The following is a 15,115-nucleotide window of genomic DNA, read 5'->3' as shown; positions in this document are numbered from 1 at the left end:
ATAGATGTTATTTAGGAAGGGAAGGGCATTCAAGGCAGAGATGAGGTGAAAAACAGCATCGATCATCTACCGACTACGAGTAGTTGAATCTGACTGCAGTAGAAAATGAAGGAAGCAGGGCTGGGGAGTTGGGGTGGGGGTATGGATGAGGCTGAGGAGCAGGCAGAGGCCAGATTGTGGCAGTCCTTGTAAGCCAAGCTGAGAGTCTGAACTTGGTCCTTAAGGCGGGGAAGGGTAAGAAGAACTTTAAAAGAAGCAGTGTGGCTAGAGGCAGGCTCTGGAAAGATCACTCTGTGGGCAGGCGGGCGATGTTCATCCCTGTGCAGGCTCTGGGAGCCAGTCTTGGTCCTGTGAACCAGAGGTGTCCCTCTAATGAAGTGCTAATTGCAAACCAGTCAGTCACACTCTGGGATGCTCTGGCCCCAACACCCGGAGTTCAGCTCTGTTCCTGTGAGTGCGGGTGTCTACCAGGAAGTGGGACTGGCCTGTCTTCTCGGAAGAAGCAGCAATTAAAATGCAACCCTGAGACATCAAGGAGTCAGCCAACTCTGTTTATTTTTATATACTGATAAAATCCTCAGAAAGGGAAGCCAAGCTTTTCAGAGCAGCCTGCTCATGCCCACCCAGCTTGCTGTGGATCTGCAGGGAGCCCCTGCTCAGAAAGGCAGTCACTGGCTGTGTCAGTGACCATCTCAGAGGGTAAATATGAGCTTCTCTGAGGAAGTGGGCACATGGGTCTGAGGGAATTCTGAACATGACTGCAAAGCCCAGGGTCCCCAGAGGTGCAGCTGAAACCGGATTCAACTCAGTCAGCACAACACAGAGCACCTACTGTGTGCAAAGAGATCTTTTGACAGCCTTGCTGCACAGGCAAGGGGCCGTCAGGGAGGAGAAGGGCCATTCTGCTGCACGTGGTGTTCAGATGGAAAGACCAGCCGAACTTCTCACTGAGCTGAGCCTCTCTACATGCATTTCATAATATATTCTGCCCCTGGAATTCCCGCTAGAGGAACCGAAACTTCAGATCCCAATCCCCCCTTACCCATTTCTTATAGGAACAGAAAGTCTAAATAGTTTAGGATGCCCAGGCATGGGAAGCAGCCTCTTAGGGGCCCTCAGGATCCCTGCCTTTTAGCATTCAGCCCCAGATCTGTACCACAGTTGGTTTGTGTGACTGATTGCATCCAGCAGAAGTGTGGTATGTCACTCCAAGGGTGGGGTATAAAAGACATTGGTGTCTTGGTCGTGCTTGCTGTCTTCGGCCATTTGTTCTGGAGGAGCACACTGCCAGGCCAGAAACATGATGGAGAGCCCGCATCATGCAGAATAGGTGCGTTCTGCCAACAGCCACCAAGTGAACTAGGACGTACAGTGCCCCAGCCGCATTAAGCTTTTGAATGCCTGCAGCCTCAGCCAACTTCTTGACTGCAACTTTGTGGGAGAGCCTGACCCAGAACCACCCAGCAAGGCCCTTCCCAGATTCCAGACTCTGACCTTAAACTGTTTTCTGACCTTAAAACTGCTGTTTTAAGCTGCTGAGTTTTGGGGTAGTTTGTTACATAGCCATGGGTGACTGATACACCATGGGAGACATTTTACTATCTAGAACATGGGTTTACAGAGATGGACATGGGCCTGGGTGCACACCAACCTTGTGATCTTGGGCAAGTTACTTCACCTCAGTGACTTAATCTTCTCATTCTTAAAATGGGGTTAGTAACAGTGGCAACCTCATTTGTTGTTGTGATGATGAGGCCAGTGAATGGTGCATTAGTTCTGGTCCCAGGACGTAAAGTGTTCAATAAACAGGACTAAGCATCAACACCATTTTTAAAAGCCTTTCCTTCCAGCTATAACAAACTTCTTACAGATCTGCAAATGTATGACTCATACCTTTTCCTAGCTCTGGGCTTTGCTGCCTGTTCCTGTGCAGCTGCTTCTGCTGGAGACCTTTCCCCCACCTCTCCACCTGTCACCCTCACCCATTTGGGTTGCTCAGGTGTCTGTTTGCTCTGGGAACAAGTTCCTCTAGACAGAGATGATCATTCCTTCTGGACTCCCACTGTGCAGTGAAGATTGTCCTGGTGTTTCTTAATTATGTTTTATTGTCATTTTTCTGGGGCTGTTTGTGTCTTCAGGGGCATGCAGACAGTAGGCATTCAGGACAAGTGAGTTGCACCAAGACTTTGTTGGATTTATACAAGAATGCCCTGCAGGGAGGAAGGCCAGCCATGCTGCTGACCAGCCATTCAGTGGCAGCCTCTGGCAGCTGTAAATAGTCAAATCCTCATTCGAGTTGTATATTTTTTTCACTCTTTTGTGTTTCCTTTTGCCACCACAGGCAGCTCTTACTAATTTATTTAGTTCCTCCTTAAAGCATATCTTTTGACTTTTATTTTATCCCCTTTCATAATTTCATCTTATTTTTTAAATAGAAAGTGTCTGTATACTTGAGACTAAAAAAGCACACGTTAATTAAAGGAGTTGACATAACTTTATTCCTTTAACTGTATTTCCTTTAATCTGGTCCTGATTAATCTCTTCACTCTGAAGTCTATAAGCATTGATAGAGTGGAGACTCTTACCCTGTACTTCCCCGCCAATACAGAGAACACTGGGCAGTGGGGCCACATCACGTGGCTTTTTAACTTCAAGAAAACTCTGCTTCTAAGGGAGGAAGGAAGCCCCAGCACCAAGAGGCATGACCTCAAATACACCCCAGTCTCTGTGTTACATGAGGGATCCAATGTTCCATAGCAAACAGGAATGCCAGGAATTACCCAACTTGGACTTTAGCCTAGGCACCACCTCTAACTCGCTGGGGACACAGAACATATCACCCAGCCCTCAGGACCCTCAGCTTCTTGGTCAATATAATAGGGACAATGACACCCTCAGGGGATTCATTTGCCCAGTAATTCTTGGGTACAGACTAAGCCATGCTCTGTGCTGGGTCCAGTGTCCACCTAGAAAGAGGCTGTTCTATGCTCTACAGGGGACACTCAGCCGAGAGAGGAGCAAGGTCAACATTCAGATCCCGGTGACTGCATGGACTGAGAGAAACAGAGGACATGGGAGAACAGGGAAGAAAGATGGCCAGGCAAGGCTAGGAGCACTCAGGGAAGGCTGCAGGAGGCGGCACCAGAGGTGATGGAAGAGTTAAAGGTAAGGAAGGCATGGGGCTGAGAAGCAGCAGTGCAGATTCCTGTGTAGGTAGGCGCCTGTGCACATGGAATAGCTACGGGTGAGACATCTGGCAGTTTGGCCTTCCAGGTACAGAAAGCATGGAGCAGGAACAGGGAAGTGGGGTTGAAAGGGGAGCTGGAGAGCCTGGCATGAGCCAGGACATGGAGGAGAAATACAACACATCTGAAAGTGCTTTGTAAACTCTGAAGACCTTGCACAAATGTGAGGGCCATCCATTGTTTCAGGACACTTAGCTTTCCAGCTGCCATAGCCCGTCCTTACAAAAAACATGCTGAAACCAGCGTCTTTTTTTTTTTTTTCTTAAATGATCCTCCTTTCTACAGACTTGCAGAGTACAATCAAGTATGTGAGTGTTCACGTGTTGTCATATAATCAAATGATTGGTGATTTTCTTTTTAATTTCCCTTTCTTTACCCAGTTGTGTTTCTACTGATTTCTCATTTTAGGAACATAAACGCAGTGTCTCCGTGTTTTTAGGAATAAATTGGGAAGTGCTCACTTAATTTCACTATCCAAGAAACAAAATCACTTCTCCCTCCATGCAATCCTGCAATCCAATCACCTGCGGCAGGAGATGGGAAAGGAAATTACTCTGCTTTTCTTTTGCTTTTTTCCTAACTAGTGGTATTTGAGAAAATTAAGTATGTTTTATTTTACATTCAGGGCCCAGATCCTCAGAGACACTTGGGGACTGAAATACAAGAATGCCAGTTGGTTATAGAAGCAAATATTTCATTGCATCCCTCCCCAGCCCCTATGAATGTCTTCGTAAATGAAATAATAGATTTTGTTTTGACACTACCTTAAATATTTCCGCTAAGGCAAGACTCAGAGCATTGTAAATAGTTCCTGTTTATCACAACTGTGGAAATTTCACTTTTCTCGGTAGGACTGTGGAGCAGGTGTTCTGAGCTTAGGATTCCAGTACCCTTGGCCTGAGCTCTGTCTTTGCCCATAGTGTGAACTTGGACTTAGACTCCCAGCTTGAATGGGGGCAGCTGTAGAGTACTAGAAAAGGCATTGGGCATGGAAACAAATAGAACAGATTTGAACTACAATTCTGTTGTTGACTAGCTATGTGACTTCAGGCAATTTACTTAAATTTTTTGAGCCTTGGTTTTCTCATTTTGTTAAATGGGGATAATAGTGCCCATCCTGCTGGACTATTGTAGAAAGTTTAAAAATGAAAAGGCATATATAAAGTGCTGAGATAATGCCCAGTATCCAGTGCTGCTACATACAGTTGCATGGTTTCTGCACTGAACAAAGATGCCAGCCAAGGGGCATATGGAGCTGACACCCTGCCTTGCTTTTCTAACTTGCTGGTCTGCCATACAGGACACTTGAAAAAAAAAAAAAATTCTGCCCAGGGGAGAATATTTGGAAGAGTCATCCTGCAGAGATGGAGTCTCTTTGGAATTCACATGTATATGAATTGCTGGGAGAGGGGTCCCTGAGCACAAGGAGATAAATCTTCACCCCACTCCATTGGATTGGACTCCACCATCCTCCTGCAAAAAGCCATGTGGCCTCAGCTACAAATCTGTACAAAAGCAGAAATGGCACCAAATCCTGAAGCAGCACATTCATCTCCACATGACTCTGTGAAAAGTGTTGTTTTATGTTTGAGCTGAAATCTTCCTTTATTCAACTTCTCCTTGGTTATCTATGGACTCTTTGGGGTCCTCATGAACAAGTGAGTCAGTAAATACCAAGTGCTCATTGGCTAATTTATTAAATAGCATATTGCTTAGGTTAGGTTAGGTTGGTTGCTGTGCTTCAAGAAATAAAGCTCTGTGGCTTAGCACAGCAAAAACGTGTAATGTGAGTTCACTACAAGTAGCAGAGAGGGGCAATTATGCAGGCCCCAAACCCACGAAGACTTAACTACATGGAACACTGTCATCATCCGTCCTGGCAGTGAGAGAGAGAGGCTGGAGAATCCAATATCTGCTTTTCCCTGCAGCAACAGAAGGGATGTATTTCACTCTGGTTGACATTTCACTGACTGGTCACATGACCCTGCCTATGTATAAGGGGTCTGGGGAATGTGGAGGGGCAAATGGATAGTCCAGTGAACATCGCTATCTCTGCAACTTTCATAACAGTGGGCTGATTCAGTTAGGACCATGAGCAGGGTGCTGGCCTTCAGTATACTGGGTAGCTAGCTGTGGGCAAGCCCCTTTCCATTGCCAGGGCTCATTTTGTCCACGGGAAAAATGAAAATGTGAATTACCACGCTGACTACAGATAGGGAATAGGACTTGGGTGTTCCACAAGCCCTAGCTCTCTAACACTTGCCTCCGTGGGCTTGAGGCATTTGAAAACACAGCTGAGAAAGACCCCAAAGCATAGGGACACGTGAGAATAAGAAATATGTCCAAGAAGCCAGAGCCCCTTTTCAAATGTTTGGCTCTAGAGCCCTCCAAAGCAAATTATGAGTGTGGAGAAAGAAGAGGGTCTTTCCGTTCCTATTTCACCAGAGCCTGTGTTGCCCAGTGTGGCCTTACTTTTAATAGTGCCTGGGGCGGGTGGAAGGGCCTGGTCTGTGGCCACAGAGAGCACTTTTGTCTCCAGGGGTGTCCAACCAGCCACTATCCTGAGGATTACCGTAACTTTTTAATTAAGGCAAAGTTTGCAGGGAGTTTGGCCTTTTGATGTGGCAGCTGTAGCTGGAAAACAGGCCTGCACTGCAGACTTTACTGCCTGCCGATGGCCCAGGAGCTGCCACCCACATCTCACAGCCCACACCCCATAAACAGCCCAGATCATGTGTCTTTAGGGCAGGGTACATGAGAGGGGTCAGGACCACCATGATGTGAGAAGACCGCCTTTGCTGATAGTCTCACAGGGCCTGGACCACCCCAGATCCCCCACAAAATGAGAGTAGAGGTTTGAGATAGCAGAGGAATGAATAAAGTGATCTTCGATACACATGGCAAAGTTGACAGTCTTGGCCTCGGCCTCGGTGACCTACAACACCCAGGCAAGAATGGAGTGGGGAGGGACATGGAGCCAGGAAGTCGCTGCAGCATCTTCACACCAGAGTGCGTGTGTCTGCTTCCTCCGGACAAAGGGAAGGACAGGGACCTGCCTCACTCACCTTGGTATCCCAGAGTCCTACATAGAGTAGGCCAGCCCTTTAGATGCTAACAGAACTGAAAACTGTCCCTTGGGGGACAGTTACAAAGTGCACTTTGAGCATGTTGCTTTATTTGTATTTGACATATATTTATTGAGCCTCTACTATGTGCCAGGTATGTGTCCCAGGCACTGAAGATTCAGCAGTAAATAGCAACCCCTGCCCACAGACCTGCTATTCTGGCTTAGGATGTTTATGACACCACTGAAGTTTATGATGTTTATGGCACCCACCAGGATTATCCAAGTCACACAGCTAATTTAGTGCAGAACTGAGATAAGAACTTGGGCTTACTGGTTCCCATGAGGGCAGCACTTTTCAAACTTTCTCACTGAAAAACCCCTAAAAGAGTGTCTCGGGGAGGGCCCAAAGCAGCCAGATGCAAGTATGACATTTCTTTGACATTTCAATGCTTTACTTAAAAAGTTTATACAAATGGTGAATTCTATACCATATTATATCCATAATTGTTTCACTATAGTGTAAGTTAATTAACATATATATCTGTAAAAAAAAGTTTTCGCCTCATTTATCCTGCATCTCTGTATTTCTCTTGGCACACAGACACATACTCAGCACAGGAAGCACATTGTGAGCTCACACGGACTCTCCTAAATTTCCACCAGGTCTTATGGGCTGGCTTCTCTTTGCTGACGTTCTCGAACGAGTTACAGCATACATAAAATTAAAAACAAATGACAAACTAGGAAAGAATATTTGCAAATGATATGTCCTTGATCCCTCAAATACGTATCCTACAGATCAATGAGGAAGAAACAAGACCAACAGTGCAATACAGTTGACAGCCATTTATATGAAGGGATATTCCAGTGGCTGTTAAATGTATGAAGCTCTGCTTCACCTAATTCATAATAAGATAAATGCACATTTAAATCATGCTGAGATGCTCATTTTTACCTATAGGATTGGCAAAAATCCCAATGTTGGTTATCACATGGTGTTAGGGAAGTTCACAGAAACAGTAGAGCTCATTCATTGCCCCTGCTCTGGGTAAAAAGTGGCACAGGCCCTATGGAGGGCAATTTGGCAATATTATAGAGAAAGCACATTTATAAACAAGGTGCTTTTATTAGGTCAATCTCTTTGTTTTGAGTGTCATTTATGTATTCAGCACTGGCCAGAAGCTCTGTGGGAATAATGAGGCACTTGCACAGGGCCTGCCCCCAAGGAGCTTGTGACCCTGCCTAGTGGCACTGGAGACAGGACATAATAAAAATAATGATATTTTATATCTCTCATTTATCAAGAAGTTTCAAATGTAATAGGTCATTGAGCACCACAGGCAACCCTGCAAGGTAAGTATTTTTATTTCCATTTTCCAGTCCAGAAAGCTGAAGCAGAGCATAATTTGCCCAAGGTCACACATAAAGTAACCCTAGAGCCAGATGAGGAAACAGGGATTCCCATGTACTTTCTGCTGAGGCCAAGGAGCCTGTTCTGGGGAGAGTGTGGCCTCTAGCAGCACCAGACTACGTGCAAGACATCCAGAGAGGGTTCCAGGGAGTGGGAACCAGCGCAGGTGCAGGTCACTGGAGTCTAGCCTGGAGGCCGAGATGGCTTGTGCATCACTCTTACCTGGGTTCAAGGGTTGGTGCTATTACTTGCTACCTGTGTGACCCTGGATGAGCAGCAAAACCTCTCTGAGCCCTATGCCGTTTATGCATAAAGTACAGGCAATAATGAGGTTTTTGCGGGGATTAATGAAGATATTAATAGTATTTTTAAAGTACTTAGCCTACTGCCGGCTACATGGTTTGCACGCAGTAAATAGTGGTGATGAAGGAAGAAGAGGAGGAGAAGACAGAGGAGGAGGAGGGGGGAGCAAGGGGAGAAGAAGCAGAAGCTGGGGGTGGTGATTGTCAGCTTCATGGGAAAGGGGAGGCCTGAGCCTTGAAGGATGGGTGGAATTCACGCTAGTATGCACATGTGTGTGTTTGTGTGTTGGGAAAAAGGCTCTTCTCTGAATTGGGTCCTTGATGTAGCTCAAAACCAACTCAAAAGCGAAACGCGTCTGATGGCAGTGTTTCTGGTGGTGGGTTCATAGGCTGGCTGAGGAGCCACCCTGTTTCAGACCTGCAGGACTGAGGCACTCAGAGCTGGTCAAGCCAGACCTCTGCTTTCCACCAAGTGGAACCGTGACGTGCTGGAGGTAGCCAGGCCACCAAGGGTGCAGTGGAGGGGGAGGGAGTGGCTCACACAGAGGAAGCCAGCCTCCTTGCCCCAGCCAGATCACATTGCACCCCTTTTCTCTTGGAGCTCAACAGTTGAGCTATTTAGAGAGGAAATCTCATTCATGATGGGAGAAAAGGGAAAATACCTTTCCTTGTAACTTCCCATAGAGGGTTAAGCACTAATGGAATTCAAGGTTTCTGGTCAAGCCCCCAGAATCTCAGCCCCTGAACCTCCAGCTAGAGGTGAACTTTTAACTCCCAGAATGATCCCAGAAAGCTCTTTTCCCTCCTCCTTTAGCTGCCAAAATGACTCCCCAAGTCTGCCCTCCATATAAAAACACAATAAAACCTTATACAATCGGGAAAGTATTCAAGGCTCATAATAAATAATTGCCCTGTGACTGGTGGATTGGATCTCCTGCACACCCTCAACGGGCCTTTTTCTTTAACAGAACAAATAAAAGGAACAGATGCAGGGACTCTCCTGCCAACACTGCTGTGGCCTCTCCTCAGGGTCTGGAGGGTCACAGGGGAGCAGCCTCCCCACACTGGACATGTGGGAAGAGCGGGACAACACCCATCCCAGAATGCTGCTCTAGAGACACCAAAACATCTTTGGCAACAGCAGCACTTTCTTCACAGGTCCTCATGGCTGTCTTCCTCTTTTGCTGCTAAGGGAGTGAGTCCACAATAAGAAGAATCACCATGCTCCAAGCAGAATCCCAGCATTCCATGACCAGCTGACCAGCCTCATCAGCTTTCCCATGCCCCCAGCACAGCACACATACTCCGTTGGCACTACCCCCTTTGCTATCTTTCATCTCACTCCCATTTCTCCCACTCTTTTTTTTTTCTTTCCTGCTTCTCTCTCTCTCTCCCCCCACTCATTAGACTGTAAGCTCTTCACAGGCAAGGCCAGCCCCTGATGAGGCTCGGTGTTCTGGCACAACTCGTTGATACCAGAGGAAGCCAGTAAATGTCTGTCAGATTAAAACATGAACTGGAAAACACAGTTTGTTGAAAAACAGGAAATGAAAGGCCACCCTACCAAGTGCCTGCATGTTCTTCAAGATTGATCCTAGCACATTTTGCCACTTCGGGTGTCTCTGCTTCAATTCGCCAAGTGTTTCCTAACAATCTCTGCCCTGCCTGGCTCCTCTGAGTAGAGTCACATGACACAGAGCCCAAGGCCTTTCCTATGCTGTGCTAATAGCACACGGTAGCTGCAGGGGCCTGTGTTGGTTCTGCACAGCCAGCCTCCAGCCCCCTTCTGATCTGAGCACCTCTGGCTCCTTTCTGGGGCCAGCCCCCTACCCCTGGCATGCAGATCTGAAGGTTCCCTGACCTCTCCAGCACCCAAGCCTCAACCCAGCCAATCCCAGCATTCTCCCAAGACATTCACATCCCTTTGCTGATGGTAAACAGGCAGAAACTGGCTGACCTGGCAGTGGCACTTGGAGGATATTGCCCTTAGGTCTCTGCACACCCCACACTGCAGCTGCCCCTCTCCTGCTCTCTGAGAAGTCTGCCACATCAGTTCTTCCCTCTGTTCTCTCCTTCTAATACGTTCCCTTTGATACTTAAGTTGACTGGAGCTGGGTGCTTAGAATCCAAACATCCTAAGTTCAGATTTCACCTTGGGATTTCACCCTAAGTTCAGTTCACCTTGACACTACTGGCATTTCACTGGATAGTCCTTTGCTGTGGGTATCTCATTAGTAACCAACATGGCAGATGACCAGTGGATGCTGGGTTTCCTTGATGCCTTGGTGCAGCCAGTGCTCCCATGCCAGGGTTTCTCAACCTTGGCACTATCAATATTTTGGACTAGGTAATTCTTTACTGTGGGCACTGTTCTGTGCATTGTAGGATGTTTATCAGTATACCTGCTCTCTATCTGCTAGATCAAGGGTTCCTAACCCCTGGGGTTGCAGACTGGTACTGGTCCGTGGCCTGTTAGGAACAGGGCTTGACAGCAGGAGGTGAGCAGCAGGAGAGCGTTACCGCCTGAGCTCTGCCTCCCGTCAGATTCACACAGGAACGCAAACCCTACTGAGAACTGTGCATGTGAGGGATCCAGGTTGCAAGTACCTTATGAGAATCTAATGCCTGATGATCTGAGGTGGAGCAGTTTCATCCTGAAACCATCCCTGCAACCCTGACCCCGTGGAAAAACTGTCTTCCACAAAACCTGGCCCTGGTGCCAAAAAGATTGAGTACTGCTGCACTAGATGACAGTTGCACCCCCTACTTGTGACAAATGTCTCCACACACAGCGAAACTGTCCCCGTGGAGGTAAAACCACTGCCATAGACTGATTTAGTGGTTGAAAACCAGCGTCCCTAGATGGACTTGGTAGCTGAGTGCACATCACTTGGTATAAGGCGTTGAGTCAGCAGTTGGGGGACCTGGGGTCACCTTGCCTGGACCTTACCTTCACTTCGCCCTCCCCACTTGCTCTACCTTCCTCCCAGGACCAAACCTGAGCCAGAGCGGAGACAAGCTGGGAGAAATCCAAAGGACTGCACAACGATGACACTGGAAGATCCATTACCACGTCCCAGCGAGTCCTTACTTGTCAAAGAAGTTAAAACCTGCTTCTTGGCCAGCTGGCTGAACTTGCTGATAACTAAGGCAAGTGAATAAATACCCAGACCAGTGGAGTCTGTCTGAAGTATCGACATTTCACTTATCATATTGGGTGGCATTCAACAGACAACAGAGAAATTGTTCTCGCAAAGACAAACCTGTCTTTCTTCCATCAAGTGCTCTTTCTGCCATAATGACCAGCATGGCGGAGTGGGAGGAGAAACAAGCTGAAATTATAAACCTCGGAGATACGGAGCTCAGAGGCTGCCCTTTCAGACAAAGCAAAGCTCCGACCCTTTCTCACACTTCAAATGGAAGCCTCTTTGAGCCTGGATAAGATGCCAGTGGATGCTTTGTTCTCCCCTTCTCAGGCCCCGGTTGCTCACCTCGAACTTTCTGAGGCCACTCAGGTGCAGGTCCAACAAGGACATCTGGTCGGTCCAGCTCCAAATAGGTAACTCTTAAAATCCTGACCTTTGCCCTCTGTGCTTTTCCAGCTCTCAGGCAGAGGAAGGGAGGGCATTGAGTGTGGCCTGGAAGTCAGGACACTGAAGATGGGGTCCCAGATCTATCACTAACAGCCACAACTTGGCAACACCTTTCGCCTCCCTGGGCACCTGTTTCTCCCTTTACAAACTGGTGTTGGAATAAATCAGTGAGTCTCAAAATTTACTTTGGTTTCTTATGATTACTTTGAACCCTCCCATGGAGTATGTGCACTTGGGCACACTCCTATGCATGCATAATTTCATAAAACACATGAAGATGCCCGGAGCCTCTCACATCCACACAGTCCAGGGTAAGGCCATTGGACCAAATATCCTTGAAGAGCTGCTGATTTCTTGACCCAACTTTGGTAACTCAAGCCCATCAGTTTAGCTTGTGTGATGGCGGACAGGACATGAATTCTGAAATCAAACACATCTGGTTTGGGATCCCAGTTCCTTCTCTTATTAGCTCTGTGATATTAAGTTTTCTAACCTTCCCAATCCTCATTTGCTTTGCTTATAAAACAGTGAAATAATACTCCTGTAGTTCATTCTAAGCATTAACTTATGTAAAGTGTGTGACCACCACACACCTAGAGAATTCTTCATTCATGTCTGCTTTCTTACCCTTTCCTCCTCCCCCTTGTCCTTTCATTGGTGTTAGGCTCGTGTTAAAACAGGAAGAAAAGCAGTTAGTATATCAGATTATTTTGATGTCTGGGCAGGTCCTGGGGAAGGTATGATTATGTATCTACTGTTCACAGCAATACACACACACACACACACACACTCACATATACAAAACATGACATATTTATGGGGAAGGTATGATTATGTATCTACTGTTCATAGCAATATATACACACACACACATACAAAACGTGACATATATATATGTATATGGGGAAGATATGATTATGTATCTACTGTTCACAGCAACACACACACACACATAGATATACAAAACGTTATATATATATATACACACACACACACTAAACGTGACACCCACGAGATAAATTTACAGTTTAGGAAATGACTTTTTATAAACTGTGTGGCTGTGGTTAATGGGCCTACCCTCTCTGAGCCACATCTATAAATGGGGATGATAATGCCTCCCTAACAACCACCCACTCAGAATTCCCTCTGGATACCAGACACTGGACCGAGCATGTACATATCACTTTACATCATTAATGGCAAGTCTATTGTGAGGATGGCATGAAATAACCTATTTGGAAGGGCTTTATAAGCAGTGAAACATGAGGCAGATATTTCATTTTCCCCTATTATTAGTAGGTCTCAAGTGCTTGTTTTCCACTGTGAAAACAAGAGGGACTTTTCTAGTCAGAAGGGCAAGTGTGTGTGAATGAGACACACATGCCAATGAATGATGGTGAGTCAAGGGCTGTTTCAAAATTAAAAGGTGAGTGCCGGCTGGTAGCTTCTTTCCTGGAGCTTCGGTGAGACATACAAGGAGGACAGAACACAATATAATTTCTCTTCCTGCATGTTTCACAGAACATACAACTAACTCTCCTTACTGAAAGTCTAATTTACCCAATTCTCATTTAGTGCTCAATTTACAGGATGCTGCAGCACAATAGCCCAAATCCTGGATGAAATGATAAATCTAGTAATAAAATATCTAAATGATGGATAAACACGGTTTAGGGAGGCTTTGGTAGGTAAGGCCACACTCAGCTAGTCTAAAAAAATCCCTGTGCTTTGTAAACTCTCCCCAAGACACCTACATCCAGCACGTAGACCTTTTTGTCTTTATTGAGTTGAGCTGCCAACTCCAACGTGTGCAAATACAGATTTAACAGGCAAACGTGGAGCTGACTCCAGGACTGTAAGTGTTTGAAACTGCAGATCTGTTTGATGAGCAAATAATGCACGATCAATAAAGACTTGTCGAAATGAAACCAAAGGAGAGCAGCTGTTTGCTGAATCTACTCTGGTATAGATAGTACGCAGACCAAACAACAAGGAAATGCAATACAGGGGTGTCAGGTCTGAGCAGCATGTGTTAGAGAATACTGGAATTTTTGACTAACATGGACCTACATGGGCTGAGAGATGGTCAGGCTGAATGCAAAGGGGGCCCTGCTTGGAGTCACCCCTTGACTTCTTGCCAAGGAAAGAAAGAATGATCAGGAGCTGACTGGAAGACTAAGCCAGGTTTGCAAAAATTAACATCTTGATTCATAATAGTCAAAAGGTAGAAACAACCCAAATATTCATAAATGAATGAATAACACATAGTATATTCATCCAATTTGACTACTCTGGGTACCTCACATATGTAGAATCATATAAGATATGGTTTTCTGTGACTGGTTTATTTCACGTAGCCTGGTGTCTTCAAGGTTCATCCATGAGGAATTTCCTTCCATTTTCCTTTTCTTTTTTTTTTCTTTTTTTCTTTGTTTTCTTTCTTTCTTTTCTTTTCCTTTCTTCTTTCTTTCTTTTCTTTTCTTCCCTTTTTCTTTTCTTTCTTTTTTTTTTTTTGACATGGGGTCTTGCTGTGTTGCCCAGGACTTAAAAGGAAGGACATTCTGCCCAGAGTGGCTCAGGACCGTAATCTCTGCACTTTGTGAGGCGAAGGCAGGAGGTTCACTTGAGGCAAAAGGTTCAAGACCAGCCTGGGCAACACAGTGAGACCTTGTCTCAAAAAATTAAATAAAAAAGTAGCTGGGAGTGGTGTTGTGTACCTGTAGTCTCAGCTACTTGGGAGGCTGAGGAGAGAGGATCTCTTGAGCCCAGGTTTTTCAGGCTGCAGTGAGCCATGATTATGACACAGTACTTCAGCCTGGGCAACCGAGCAAGACCCTATCTCAAAAAAAAAAAAAAAAGAAAAGAAAAGAAAGAAAGAAAGAAAAGAAGAGAAAAGAAAAAAAGGAAAAGAAAAGGAAAACGGAAATAAATTCCTCATGGATGAACCTTGAAGACATCAGGCTAAGTGAAATACACCAGCTACAGAAAGTCATATCTTATATGATTCTATGTATGTGAGGTACCCAGAGTAGTCAAATTCATAAAGATAGCAAATAGAATGGTGGTTACCAGGGGCTGGGGAGAGGAGAGAAGGAAGAGTTATTGTTTCATGGGTTCAGAGTTTCTGATTAGGCAGACAAAAAAATGTTCTGGAGGCAGACAGTGATGATGGTTACATAACAACGTGAATTTACTTAATGCCACTGAATCGTACACTCGAAAGTGGTTTAAATGGTAAGTTTCATGTTATACATATCCTACCACGATAAAAAATAATGTCCTATAGTGTTTTTCCATTCCGACATAGATTTGAGTTGTCAAGTGTCAACCTGCACCATCAGATGGTGAATAAGTTGGTGCCAAGGATTGAATTTGATTTGCCTAGCATCCCCGATTGTGTCCAACACAGTGCTTCTCAAAGTGTGGTCCATGCACTTCCGAGGGTCCCCTAGACCCTTTCAAGAAGTCCACGAGGTGAAAGCCTCTCCACAGTGTTA

Source organism: Colobus angolensis, unplaced genomic scaffold (assembly GCF_000951035.1).
Source record: "Colobus angolensis palliatus isolate OR3802 unplaced genomic scaffold, Cang.pa_1.0 Scaffold12, whole genome shotgun sequence".
In the NCBI taxonomy this organism is placed as follows: domain Eukaryota; kingdom Metazoa; phylum Chordata; class Mammalia; order Primates; family Cercopithecidae; genus Colobus; species Colobus angolensis.
Note: the sequence above shows the minus strand (reverse complement) of the source record.